Genomic DNA, 14,688 nt, shown 5'->3' with positions numbered 1-14,688 from the left:
AGGTTAAAAACTAATATGAAAAACTGGCTCCATGAATAGAAGAATCTAACCAAGATATGCCTGCAAACATTAACCAAAAAAGTTCCCTCCCCACCCCTGACTTCTAAACCTGACTCTACCACAATTTTACTGTATCTCCGAGAGTACATTAAGATACTAACGGACAACCTTGACTCTTCCTCTCTTGACTCTGCGAACGGTTAGCAGACGTGTACCTACATCCACTTGCTTTATGTTTGTTGTAATATGAACAACGTTCACGACCCAGAATTTGTGGTACTCATTGTGCCTTACCAATAGCGTCACCCACACTATATAATCTAACTGCCAGCTCAAATATCGGATACTGACTGTAAGTAAGCAGGCTACTTGGATGTGTAACCAAATCCCATCCTTTCTCTTTGTACATATATTACACAAGTGCTTTGAAGCGGCCCCTTGTAAGTTAACGCATTATAAAACTCAAATATTAATTTGCCCTCTAATGATTTTGACAAGACAAACGTGATGCTCACCGTCTCCTACTTTAGCATTACTAACATTACCCTATAAGTAAAGAGCAACATTGCAATATCATTTACTTAGTTTACAAGGGATAATGGGTATGGACTATGCCTGGGATTACTCGCCCATAGTATCTGGATATTCAGACAGGAAAATGCTTTTCACACAATCTGCATAGTTTCCAAGGGTTCGGAGTTCCTTTGGTCATAGACCTTCATTCATTATATGGTAACTTGCTTCTATACAAAAACAGTTTCACTGAGCACTTGTATAATACTAGACAATGATATAAGGGTGAGGTATGTTGCAAACAATCTTGTTTGCACTGCAAAAGAATTGTGTACATGCAGAGTCATGATGTTCTTAAAATGCACATCATATGTTAAGGCATTTAAATATGCCTTGCATGCAAACTATTGTGGGTCTGCAAATATCCCAGTGAGTGTTTACTTCTACAACCCCTCACCTTTTACAGTGCTCTATCAACTAGTATTGGAGGTAAGCACAGGGGCCGTGGAAGGGTATGGGTGGAAGCAACACTCCTTGCGGGTGATGAACAAAGCAGCATATTTCAAAGACCAAGTCTGACATTTTGGCAGTACACTGAAGGAAATGTGTTGCGTGTTTGCTAAAGGATAGAAAATTATAGTACCCATCTAGACAACAGCACCTTCTTTTTCTTTCTATGCTCAACAGCTGTGGGCTTTTCAATATAACCATGAGTTCTCTCTTTGCAGTCTCTAGCATCCCCCTGCATCTTATACACAAGAATTGATAACCAGTATTGATAACAAAGAATTACAGAAGAGGGATCCATTTATTTATTTGCATTTTTAAAGCGCATCGAGGCACTGTTACAGGAATATGTCTCTTAGTTCCGTATTTATAACGCTCTTAATACCAAGAGGTTTCTAAGTGCGGACCCGGGGATCGAACCTGTGTTGCTTCGTGTGATCTTGTTTCCAAGGCGAGTACATTGCTGCTGAGCTATCCTCTCGGGACATAGTTACAGAAGAAGGCACTCAATCAGTTGTATCTCTGATGAATTGATGCACTTCCCTTAAAAGGCGTATATGTTTGATTTTCTCCAACAGGGCTCCATAATACACCTCACGAAAGGCTCTTGTTAAATTCTATCTAGGCTGTGGTGCAGAAGGGTGGGCAAAACAATACACTTTATTATGTGCCCTGTCATTTCACTCCCTTTGTCAGGGGTACAAGCAGTTCTCTAATCAGATTTTGCTCCCTATTTGGAGTCAAATTATTTTTATGGGAGTAAAAAAGTAATCAGTTTTGCTAATAGGGATACCTTCTGCTTATTGAAAGATGTTCTTTCCCCATAACATTCCTTTTGCGATCAGCATTAATATTATTAGAGTACCTTCCTTCTTTCCTATGTCACTGCTCTACTGGTCACTAATGCGAAAAAATATCAGTGGAGGTTTGTGGGTTGAAGCAATGATATGTTCATTGTTTCTCATTTTTGTTAGGCACATTTTCCTTTTTTAGGGAGTAAAAATGCATGGTGCATATGTTTCTTAGCTCTACCCGCAGGAGAACGTAATGTGGATAGTAAGCAGAGGCACAGGAATTTTGGATCATCATATTCTAAGGTGCAGTTATTCTGATGCAATTATCATCCTTCCACAAATTATTAGAAGCATGTTCTTCTGGCCCTTGAATATTTTTTATTAAAGTGGCACTTGAACTTCTTTCAGCAGGTTTTTGACACATTGCTTTTAATTGCCATTAATCTATCATCAAATGTATTCTTGTAATACGAATGAGTGATTTTCCAGTGGCATAAAACATACAGGGCCTCATTAAGACTTGGGGCATTATCCCGGCATACATCCGCCAGAATACCGCCAAAACGAATTACTGTTACCACCACTTAGTCCAGGGGTATTTCTGCTGGATTACAACTTGTGGTGTTAGGGAAATATCCCATTAACATTGAGCCCATATTGAGTCCATTGGACTCAATCTGGCTTTTTTGGTGGATTTACCGCAGCAGAAATTCCAATTATTTCAGCGTTGAGTTGGAGGATTTACCTCCAGGATTTTCCTGGAGGCAAATACTCCACTCCAGCCCCAAAATCGTCATTTGGTGTAGTGGTAAAGTTGGCGGTAATGGAGTTAATGCCAACTTTACCACTTACCACCAAACTCTTAATGAGGCCGACATTTTTCTCTGCGTGGATGTAAGTTTGCAAGGTACTGTGGCAGATATTGAAGTCTTGGACTGCTTGATGAGTTTTCTGTATAATCACCTATGACATATTTTATTTTAGCCTATGTGTTTGGAAAAAGTGTTGTAAGATTTTTGAAGAATTGCAGTGGCTGGGAAGAGGAAATTCCTTTCCGAACTCTCTTAGGTCGACGGTAGCGCACAAAGTCATTGACCTCATTAGTCAGTTGCACACATGGAAAATAATGTTCGCACAACAACCAACCGGTTCCGCACATAGAGAAAAATAATTAGAGGGAACATTGGTGGCTATTCTGGATTTTCCGGAGCTTCGGCTTTTGAGTACTGGATCTGAGCCGCTGGTGTTTCATCTGCTAAAGAGTTTCTTGCTGATCAAGCCCTTTATGCAGGGGTACCACCATGGAACCTTTCTTTGGAGTTGCATGCTTTGCAGGACTCACCGTTTGAACCAGTGAAGTCAGTGGACATCAAGTTGCTAACTTGCAAATCCGTGTTTCTAGTGGCTATTACATCTGCCCGCAGGTTGGAAGAGATTGGGGTGTTGCTTTGTTTGGCCCCATTGCCACGGGGCCAGTCAGATTTGCTTATTCTCTGATGTGATGTGTTTTTTCCTCCTGAGGTATCCCTCTAAATTTCCCTAGGCACAGTACATTGTTCTTCCATCGTTTTTCACCAATCCGGCATCTCCAGAGGACGAGCAGTGGCACAACTTGGATTCTTTTTATGTTTACGAATGGGTTATGTCATTGAGTTCAATTGACTCAGTGCCATTATGTTTGTTCTCTTTTCCCATGTACTAACAGTTTTTCTTTCCAGCCGATCTGTTTCGACTGCATCTTAAAATGATTTAATAGTTTGCTCTTGCTAATATTTGTTTGATGCCCAAGTTGTGCTTCTCTGCAATGTACAGACTGAGATTCAAAACTGCTAGCTTGCACCTTTTCTTAACAATTCATTTTGTGGACACCTTGGGCAAAGCAGTGTTTACGATAAAGTTTAGACTGGACATCGTGAAGGATTACAACGAAGTGTTATGAAAGGAGGGGTTGATGAACTCATTTTGGTGGGACCTTCCACAAAGAACTTTAATTTGACAGGTTTGACGGTCATCTGCTTCGATGACGGACCTTTGGGCAAGGGTTTGCATGGGCTGGATGGGTTGGGAGGCCCTGTTCCACAATGCAAGTCTAAGAGTTTCAGTTCTAGATGGTTCTTGTTAAGTTTCACTTTTGCTCTGGGATCGTGACCTATAAAGGTGGATGTCTGGAGGGCGGGTCAGCTTGTGGCAGTTTGTTGTGGTAAAATGAAAATGCCTTGTCTGGATTTATGTCTTGCAAGACAAAGCTGTCTCGGCTACTACTCTTAAATTGAAGTGTGGGCCTGGTTTCTACAAGAATATGTACCCTGATACATGTCCAGCAGTAGTACCTAATTGGAGAAGGTCCTCCCTACAGTCTCCCACAACCATGTACACATTTAAACTTCAGCACCAGGCAGGCCCCTGTTGGGAGCACAACATTAATCAGACCTCAAAAGGATCCAGAACTGGCAACTCACATAGCCACCCACATACCAGTCATGCACATTGGAACCTGCAGCTTTACTGTGCAGGCAGACCCCGGTTAAAATATAGACCTCTTTGCAGCTGCTATGTTATGCTATGGATGGTGCAATATTGTGTCAATGCCCGTGTGGACGAAGCATACAATTGTTAAAATGCATTTCAGTCTGCAATGGATGTAAGAAATGCGAAGACAGGCTACAAGGCAATACCAATGGCAGATGCATGCTTTATTAATGGCCCCTAACAGTAACAGTAGAGCATTCCAAGCTATTAATATGCCTGGATGATTTATTGGTAATCACCATTACTCATATTCCTACTCTACCTCGTTAAAGTCAATTACTTTTAAGAGATGCCTATCTTTTAACAGAAACTCTGTTTGTTTACATTTTCCTCCACAAAAGTATTTTTACCTATGATGTCTGTAGAATTTGTAGCTAGAATTCGTAGTCGACTCATTGCACCTCAATTTGGTTTTGGATTTTATGATGTCCAGCTTGTATGCAATTTAGTGACTTTCTGCACTTTAAATCACCTTTAGACTTGACATTACCAAGCCTTTATGAATTACTTTTTGATGCATTAAATGCATTTTAGTTGGTTTTGCAGCTTTAAATGTATTCTATGTATTTTACCATTGACTGAAAACTCTTTTTTGCTAGTTCGTTACCAATTTGCGAGTCACAGCCTCCTTCCATGTGATCCCCTTCACTTGGTGTGAGTCTTGTGTTCTTACTTATTGATACCGACTATTTATCAGGTCCATACTATGAATGCATTGGCATTCATTTATTTGTGTCAATATTTCCATTATGGAAGCCCGGTATGTATTATGGGCTGCATTTTCAGATCAATGCGTTTTTATCTGTTTGATAATTAAAACACTTTTTGATAATGGATTATATGTTATATGTTTGGTGTTATGCTCTGACCTTGCTCTCCTCTCAGCCATTCATTTGAAATCTGTTAAATATTTACAAATTATATTTTTTTGTGAAGTTCTGCGTGACATATTACACACTTGTATTTTAGATATAGTAGTTTCCCTCATGTCCGCGATGAAGGGGACACCCATCCTTTTGCTACAGTGTGAGAAATGCAAAGACAGGCTACAAGGCAATACCAATGGCAGATGCGAGCTTTACAAATGACCCCTAAAAGTAATATAGGAGCATTCCAAGCTATTAATATGCCTGGATGATTTCTTGGTAATCGCCATTACTCATATTCCTACTGTACCTCATGAAAGTCAATTACTTTTAAGAGATGCCTGTCTTTTAACAGAAACTCTGTTTGTTTACATTTTCCTCCACAAAAGTATTTTTATGTATACATTTCTTTAACTCATTCTCCTGATGAGGGAAGTAGAAATGGTCTCTCACTACCCACAACTTTCCAGAACTAACCAGCTTTTTGTGTCGATACCAACCCAACAGAGCAAGGGAAAGAAGGGGGTAATGGCGAAAAGGAGTAGAACCAAGAATAAAGTAAATTACTGGTAAGTAACACAATGTAAGATGATGCGCAGATATAATACTAGAAGAAAGGACCTGCACGCTATAAGAGAGAGTAAACCTCTCTTTTGCTCGTCACTTCGGCACTGAGATGTGCTGCATCAAGTGGGCACTGCTAGCGCCGCAACAACGGTTGTACCCTCTATCAAAAGGAAAAAAGATGGAAAAGTAGAAGAGAAAAACCAGATTGTGTTGCATGGACCAATAGTAACATGAAGGCACTGATACTTAACACTGTACTAAGGTTTAAAGTAGGGTTGTCCATCTCCAGGCCTCGAGGGACGAAATCCTGATGTGTTTTTAGGGTCCCCCTCATTAATATTAATGAGAAAAAATGCGCATACATTTAGCATCATTGTATGCAAGTTTATCTCATGAATATTAATGAGGGGGATCTTGAAAATCTGACATGTTTCTGGCCCTCGAGGCCTATACTTGGACAACCATGGTTTAGCGTTTTAATTGAATTATGGGTTCTCTGCCATCCTTTGGCTAAACCATAGCCATGAAAGAAGCATGTCATGGTGACGCCTAAATGTTTTTTCTAGTATTCCAGACATGGATCTGTAAATGACTACTGAAAGTAAAGTAAAAGAGCGTGAGAGAATGGTTAGGTGAAGGCATAAAAACACTTTACAAACTGTCTGACCGACAGTTGCATGTTCAAGGGTTAAAGCTAAAAAAAGGGAAGCGGAATAAATAATAATGCTCTGATCCACATTATTCAGGTACCATGGCCATTCTAAGATTAGGCTGCAGGCACAAAAAGAATCTCAAAGATCCAAGGTTATGACTAATTATGGGTCACCTTAAAAGTGTTTATAGTGCATTGAGAGTATCAACAGGTAGGTATAAAATGTAATAGTTATCAAAGACGCAATCGGCCAAACCTACACCACTTCAAGTTATCACCATGAATCAATGAGGCACTAGTACATGGTGCATTGAGTCCCGGTGCCATAGGCACTCCGTGTTTTAAAGGCGCAAAGGTACAATTCATCTGGGTGACACGGGCACACTGACTATTGTGAGAAACCTGATGGTATTCTCCCACCTACTCTTTAGGGATCTTCCATTCAGGTGGCATGGGAAGGACCATCGCTTTTGGATCCCGACCCTGGGCGTAGACAAGCGAGGGAGGATCACCTGAGCGGAGGGTCACAAGGGATTGGTATTAGGATACCCAAGGGTAATACATGGTATTCCCCCATTCCCAATAACACCCAACCTTCTCTCCATCAGCCTTCATGGGCTATTTTCAATCTCACCCCATCTCCCCCGTTCCATTTCCAGCAAATACTGAGACAAGGAGGTGGTCACCAAGATTAATGAAGATTACCCATAGAAACAACATGGCGGAGTTCGGAGACGAGTTCAGTCTACCGTTGAAACTCCTTGTGTTTGGACCTTGTGAGGAGCTGCTGCTACGGATCCTGGGTTGCTGTGCTGCTGTCGCTTTAATTTTTGGCCCATCCTACAAAAGCTACGTTGAAGCGTGGCGCAGAGTTCGGAAACGAGTTCAATCTACCGCAGTCCACCGCACGTCCGCAGCTTGCCGCTTGCACGCCAGTGTGCCTCCGATAACAATCCGAGCTGCTGTTGTAAATCAGTGCAACATGGTGACTGCGAAGGAGGGCCCGCAGACTCGGCATAAATCATTGTTATCCCGAAGGAAGCTGCCACAGAGACTCTCAAAGGAGGTAAGCCTGGTCAACCTGTCTGATCCAAACGACCCAAATGTTTCTAATGACAATGTAGACGACATGGAGGTTGTCAGACGTTTGGAGAGAGGCACAGTGCCTTCGTTAGCCTCCTTGTCCCAGACTTAATTGGGTCCTCCCCACATGGTGAATGTATGTCCTGGAAATGAAGGCATTTTAAATCCCCAACGTGTCCGCTCTGAAAGTCGCTCAGCTGAGCCAGAAACTTTATTCTCGCCTTCGGTGTATGTTGATGCCAGTGATGTCGCCCAAATCTCCCCTTTTGAATTAACTGACTCCGACCTCCTGGCAATCAACATTCCAAATGTTTTAACTCAGACGAAGGTGCTGATGCAACCCCCCAGGTTGAAAGGTGCTGATGCAACCCCCCCCTGGTTGAAAATAGAAGCCTCGGAGCACAGTGTGCATTTTCATCTCCAAAACCTTTAGATGTAAAAAAAAACATGTTGGCGCTTTCAATGTCGCATGGTGTAAAGAAGGCTGGCATTCTCAAATCTCTTAAAGGAATAAAACCTGGGGGGTGGAAAGAGTACCGAACCCTTGCATGTTCAAATTCCACCTGGAAATGCTTCAGTCCAGGTAATAGACTTAAGCCAAATGGTTTTATTAGAAGCGGATGCAACAAATGCTTTACACACTTTGCAGCCGCAAAAGTTGCAGGCCACTCCTAAAAGCAAGCCCCCTACTGAAGTTGCCTCTACCGAACTTTCAGGACGCGAAGCAAGGTTGGCAGCAAGGCTAAAAGCAGAGTTTTTGGCTAACTACGAACGCCTAAATGACAGTTTTCGGCAAAATCAAACGGCACACACAAACAGGACGGAGGCCGCGGATCATAACTCACCAGGGAACTTATCTTGTAATACATCAAACAGATCTGAGGCAATCGACGTCAGCTTTAAATAATAATTCTCTACATCAAAGATCTTATGGAAATCTGCAGCCTTTAGTCATTAAGGATGTAGAGATGAGAGCTGTAATGAGCAATTCAAAGTTTGCCGATCCGCCAAAGGAAAACACTGCCACTGCCAGATCTAAACAGGTGGCTTCAGAGGAAGCAAGACTCGAACATCCCTCTAAAAGCTCCCTATCCACGGCTGCAGGAATCCAAATTCATAATAACGTACTGGCCGCAACAACGATTGCCCTATTGCCATTTATGAAACTATACGAATCACTACATGAAGCCGTGTGTGACCAATTGTCTTTCTTGGCATCTGTCAATGCTAAGATCTCAACGCTTGAATCCTTTTCGCATTCAATTGCCCGAAGACTTGACAGCGAAGCTGAGACATCTTTAAAATGGCAAAGCAGACTATGTGATCTTGCGCGACAGGCAAACAGAGACAAATCGTCCCTAACCGATGCTGTAATTGAGTGCACAAAGTGGATGCGCCACAACATTCCAACAAAAAAACGAATGGGAAGCAGAGGGTTTGATGACCTGCCCAGACAATCACCAATGTCAGAAGTAACAAATGGAGAACCTAGTCAGGTCCCCAAAAACTGCTTTGAGTCTATAGGAGAGCCTGGCTGCAATACGGCCCCGGTGTGTTCAGTCAACGGATCAACGGAAACTGAAAAGAACTTCCCCGCAGCGCGGGAAAAGGGCCTGAAGACAAGTAAAGCAAGCGAGAGCCAAATGCCGCTTGCACAAATCAACTCCTTGTCCCAGCAGGAAGCCCCTGACTATATCATAAATGGTGTTGCCCTGGCGGTAACGCTGGAGCTGGAGCAAATACTTGGGGTTCGGCCGCCTGTGCAAGGGGTGGCGAAAGTTGATCTAGGCAATTTAACAGAGAAACTTTCGTTTGGGATCTTCAACAAGTCCACAACGACAGAGAAAGCTAGTGAAAACCAACCTCCGAAAAAAAAGAGTGGTGATAAAACATCCCAGAAACGCTCTAACCAGAAGCAAGTGGCCAAACGTGCTCGTACAATGGGCAGAAAAAAATTCATACGGAACCTCACAACGCCGCCGCACCCTTCCATATTTCTCCATTCGGTGAAGTCAAAGGAGGCTCAACATAACTCCAAACACGATTCAGAAATAAAATCGGCACCTCAACATTGCCCAAAAAGAGCAAGGGAAAACTCTGATTGCGACGACGACGAAATCTCTGAAGCATCCATCAACTTATGTGAGCTTTCCATGTATTCAATTGATGATGAAGAGGCTGATGATGATGCAGTTTCTACGGCAGAAATCTTACCAGCTGCCATGGGCAAAGCCAAAGAAACTAATCCACCGCTGGGAGAACCAAGTGTAATCCCATCGCAAGTCAGTGGTCCAGCAAACAAGAAAAACATAAAGATGTCTCTACTGCTGCCCATAAACAAGGATAGAAAAGAGCCGACTAGCAAATTGCCAGCTGCATCTGCTCAGCTAAATGTCTGGTGCGGTAAATTAAATCTGAAATTAACAAGAGCGCAAGCCGAAAAAACTGGACAGAGGATCCAAAATGAGGAACACAAAACAAAATGCTTCAACTGACAAAGGTCCTTGGAAAATCCAAATCCAAAACTCTCTGCCAGAACAAAAAGAGGTAAACCTGAACCGACGGAACATAATAAAACTTCGAGAGTGCATCCCAACCCTGCGAGCTACTAAATCAGAAGACATAGCGGTAGTTGAATACATGTCCGAGGACCATCTGGATTGGGTCAACTTACATCTCAAATCTAGAATGCTAAGGTCAGCCGTAAAGGATGCCGCTGATGACTTTTTGTTCTTCGGCTTTGAAGTATTTTGTGCTGACGACCATGATGAAGAAAGCACACACTCCCCGGTTGTGGAACAAACCGAGAACGAAAAAAGAAGAAAAGAATTGTGGGCTCAGATGAGGATAAAGCGCTCACTGTGCCCAAAGGACGAAAGTCAAATCGGCCAATAGTTCAGTGTGGATTGTTCTGACGGCAATCATCAGTTATTATCATGGAACACCCAAGGTTTTTCCCACCTTTTCGACGGAAAATGGCAATTGTCGGATCAAATTTCTATCATATGTTTGCAAGAAACATGGCTGCGTGAATGTCCGGCGTGTGATGGCTACACAGTTCTCCTCAATCCGGCTGGAAAGAATTTATTTGGCCGCCCTTTCTCTGGCTTGATAACAATGATAAAAAACAGCAATGACTGGAAGATTCTATCTGCCAAGAATCTAAACATGTTTGTGTAAGTCACGACAATTCAAAATACTTGGTCCTCAAATCCACGCAACCATGTGACTCTGATAGTCAATATTTATTGGAACCCTGCAATGATTTCACAATCAATTTTCATTGCAGCGGTTGTGTCTGCTGTCGACAAATGCTTACTATCATTTAATAATCCTATAATTCTAATATGTGGGGACTTCAACTATGCCTGGGTGAACAGTCCAGTGATAAAAAGTACAACATCTGGAACAAGGAGCGATGCTCAAATACAGGACCGTGGTGCTCGATGGTCCAACGAGATTGCCCTGAGAGACTGCTCTATGCTGAATGGTTGTACACGTGGAGACATCTCCCCAGGTTTTACCTGGAAGCGAGGCGAGTCCATGAAGACACTCAATTATATATAGGTGTCCAGGAACAATTTAGCTCAAGTAACATCTCTCAAAGTCATAAAGACAGAAAAGAGCGACCACGACGCCTTGTTGCTGCACTGGCGGAAAGCTCCAAAAATAGCTTCGAAGAAGTATTCGGAGAGGGTCACCATAAACAACGGAGCAAACAGACTACGCCTGAATGCACCCCAGTTGACACAGATGAAAACTAACTTTGCTAATGCAAACTCAAATACTTCAAAGATAAATTATCCACTGTTATTACATCAATTTAAAGTGAGGAGCAACACATATAAGGGGAGCGATGTCGAAGCAAAACACATTTTTAATTCAATAATAAGTAGAGAAAAGAAAAAACTTCGGGACGACATTAGGCTCCTAAAAAAAGACTACTCTGCCAGAGACAGCAAGCTAATACAAAAAACAAGACAGCGCTACCGAAATTGGATTAAATCCTTTAATTTGATTCGGGTACAGGATCAAGCTGAACAGATACTAAAACTAATCTTACAAAAAGATAGTAGACATATCTGGGAGATCCTCAGCACTGGTAGCATCAAACATATTTACTCAATGTTAAACGGGGTAAATGGGGCAAGTTGGGTGGCGCACTTCACAAACATATTTGACGATCACAACTGTATTGAGGTCCCTCCATTAATCCTAACTGCTGGAAGATGGAATGTGGCAGATTCAGAAGAAGATATTGAATGGGCAATCCAGAAGCTAAAGTCCTCCAGGGCGGCCGGTCCCGACGGCATATCAAATGTGATGTTGAAAACTCACAGTTCCGAATGGGCCAACTTGATGAGTATCCTTTTTGAAAGAATTGCACTGGAAAAAGTGCTGCCTGAATAATGGGCAAAGGCGGTGGTTGTGCGATATTCAAAAAGGGTAATCGGGACGATCCCAACAACTATCGCCCGATTGCCCTTTTGGATACAATTGGGAAAGTCTTTGGTTCTTTTCTTCAGAAACGACTTGCACGCTGGGCTGAAGAGGTCGCAGCGGTTGACTCCCGTCAAACAGGTTTTACAAAAGGAGTGTGAGTTGAGCTCAATCATGTCCTTCTGAGCTGTCTAAAATTAGACACTGTGATGCAGAAGAGAAAGCTGTACATAGCCTTCATAGACCTGAGTCAGGCATTTGACAGCATCAATCGTAATCTTTTATGGAAGAAACTGCACGCTTGGAATTGTCCAAGCGAGTTGCTGTCTCCACTGATTGCTCTACACTCTAAGACATCTATCAGAGTTCGGATAAACGAGCAAGGCGACCTATCTGACGAGATTTTCACAAAACGAGGAGTGAAGCAGGGTTGCCCTTTAGCAGCCCAACTATTTAAGCTCTTCATCTCAGACCTGCCATTGAAATTAAATGACCTAAGGGTCTTCCCCGTCAGTAAATGGACACAAGATAAGTTGGGCTATCTTTGCAGATGACATCGTGCTCATTGACTCCACTTCAATTGGACTGCAGCGATTGCTAAATGCGCTACAACGCTACTGTCTGCAAAAAGACTTACGAATCAACATCAAAAAGTCAAAGATCATTGTGGTTGGACAAGGTAAACTAAAGAGATCAAGTAAATTTGCCTGGAAGATAAACGACAAACTCCTTGAGACATTAGATAGTATCCGATACTTAGGTGTATTGTTCAACACCTCTATACGAGAGTGGGATTGGACACAGGACCTGTTGGTCCGCATGAAAATGTTTGCATTGCAGGGGGCAAAATTACATGCAGCATACAGAAGATTTTCCTTGAAGCCAATTCTAACATTTTATCTTCAAAAAGTAGTTCCTGCGATAACCTTTGGGAGCGAAACTAGCTGGAATATTCCACAAGATTTGTGGGATAAGCTTGAAGGGAAATTTTGGCGCAAAGTTTTGGGATTGCCAAATAACTCTTCAATTGCGGCAATACGATACGAGCTATGTATTGAGTCACTTTATGGAGCTGTTCTGTGGAAATCAATCTCCACTTTAAGGAAAATGCGGTTGGAGGCAGTAGTAAAACCGTATGAAATTCTACACTCAGTCTCAGAGCATCCATCTGCCTTTCTTATCATATTAGACAAAGCTGGCGTCTCCTTTGAGACAGTACTACTACGTCCTCAAGTTGCAAAAAAGAAAATTCGATTACGAAATTGGATAATAAACAAAGAGTGCCGAAACAAACTGGCATCCTCTTTGGACTCTTTGGACTCTTTGGACCTTGGAAGCGCTCTAAACAAACTGGATGCAATCCCCAAATACTTGGAGAATTTCCCATCATGCTATCATTGGAACATGTTCCTGTGACTGCGTCTCAACCTTTATAAAACAAGGGAGATACAGGTGCTGTGGCGTGATCCGCTTGTACAGACGGCGCAGTGTCGGTTCTGTAAGCAAGCGACAGAATCTGTGCGGCACCTAATCTTGGATTGCGAAGCAATCACAGCACATCGTGGTTTACATCTAGCACACTTTGCACCTTTGTCGGAAAACATGGATGCTTGGTGGTGTTACTTGATTGCAGGATTTAATACTCAGCTAACTTGTGCAATAATAAACTTTATGGATGCTCTGAGGATAAACAACACAGAGTGACATTTTTGACCTCATTTGGCAAGGAATTGAAACTGTAACTAAAAGTTTTTTCTTTCTTTTGAATCAAACTAATGTTACAATACAATACATTTAAAAAAAAGAAACAACATGGGGAAAGTAAGGGAAACCTACTATAGAAAGAACTCAAGTTGTCCCACTAATAGAGTTAGGCAGGGTGAGGCATTTAATAATGACCACCCACACCTGACTCCACTTGACTGTTCTTTCAACTATAAAAGTCATCGTTTTTCACAAGCAGGGGAGCGAGCTGAAGATGCTGTCCGGACCAGTGAAGCCAAGGAGCAGAGAACAGCAAGAGGTCAAATCTGGAGGAGATCAGCGTGCCAAGACGCTAGCCCAGTTTTTCGGAGGGGCTGCAGCGTGGCTAGAGAGCCGTGCCTCCAAGAAGCCAGAGTACGGCAGCCTGTGTCCTGCTGGTGGCGTTCGGTGCAATGCTCGTTCCCTTTGGACATGTGCCGGTCCCAAGAGTGTCTGAGGGGCAGGTGGTGAGACCCTGACCTCAACCCTTGTGTATTCAGAGGGACATAAGCATATTTAGTAACTTTGGCATAAGATACAAGCACATAGTACTTGGTAAACTGAATGATGATAGTTAAGAGGGGAACCCAAACATTGCCCTCGTTGCACCTATCCCACTCACCCCATCGACAGAAGAACGAGAGATGTGCATCGCTCGTGACCCCCTCCTCCCCTTCATGTGTAAGAGATGCTATTCACTCAAACAGCCATTCAGACTATATCCTGACAACATCACAGAAGAGACAAGCCTGCATTTTATAGAGGAAGTCGACTGACTGCAGCCACATGGAGCTGATGACATCACGATTGACATCATGACATAGATGCGTTAGATATGAAGCACATATGCATTCCTGCATGAAGCTACGCAGACATTTTAGTTTATCGCTAATGCACATTAAGCAAATGCTTATGACTCACATAGTTAGCGGACCGAAACACACATTTTACTAAGTAGAAAACCGCAAGGTATGGTTTTACCAGAGGACTGGGG

The sequence above is a fragment of the Ambystoma mexicanum genome, chromosome 10, assembly GCF_040938575.1.
Source record: "Ambystoma mexicanum isolate Mex_15411 chromosome 10, UKY_AmexF1_1, whole genome shotgun sequence".
NCBI lineage: Eukaryota > Metazoa > Chordata > Amphibia > Caudata > Ambystomatidae > Ambystoma > Ambystoma mexicanum.
The sequence above is the reverse complement of the archived record's forward strand: the minus strand, read 5'-3'. Positions refer to the sequence as shown.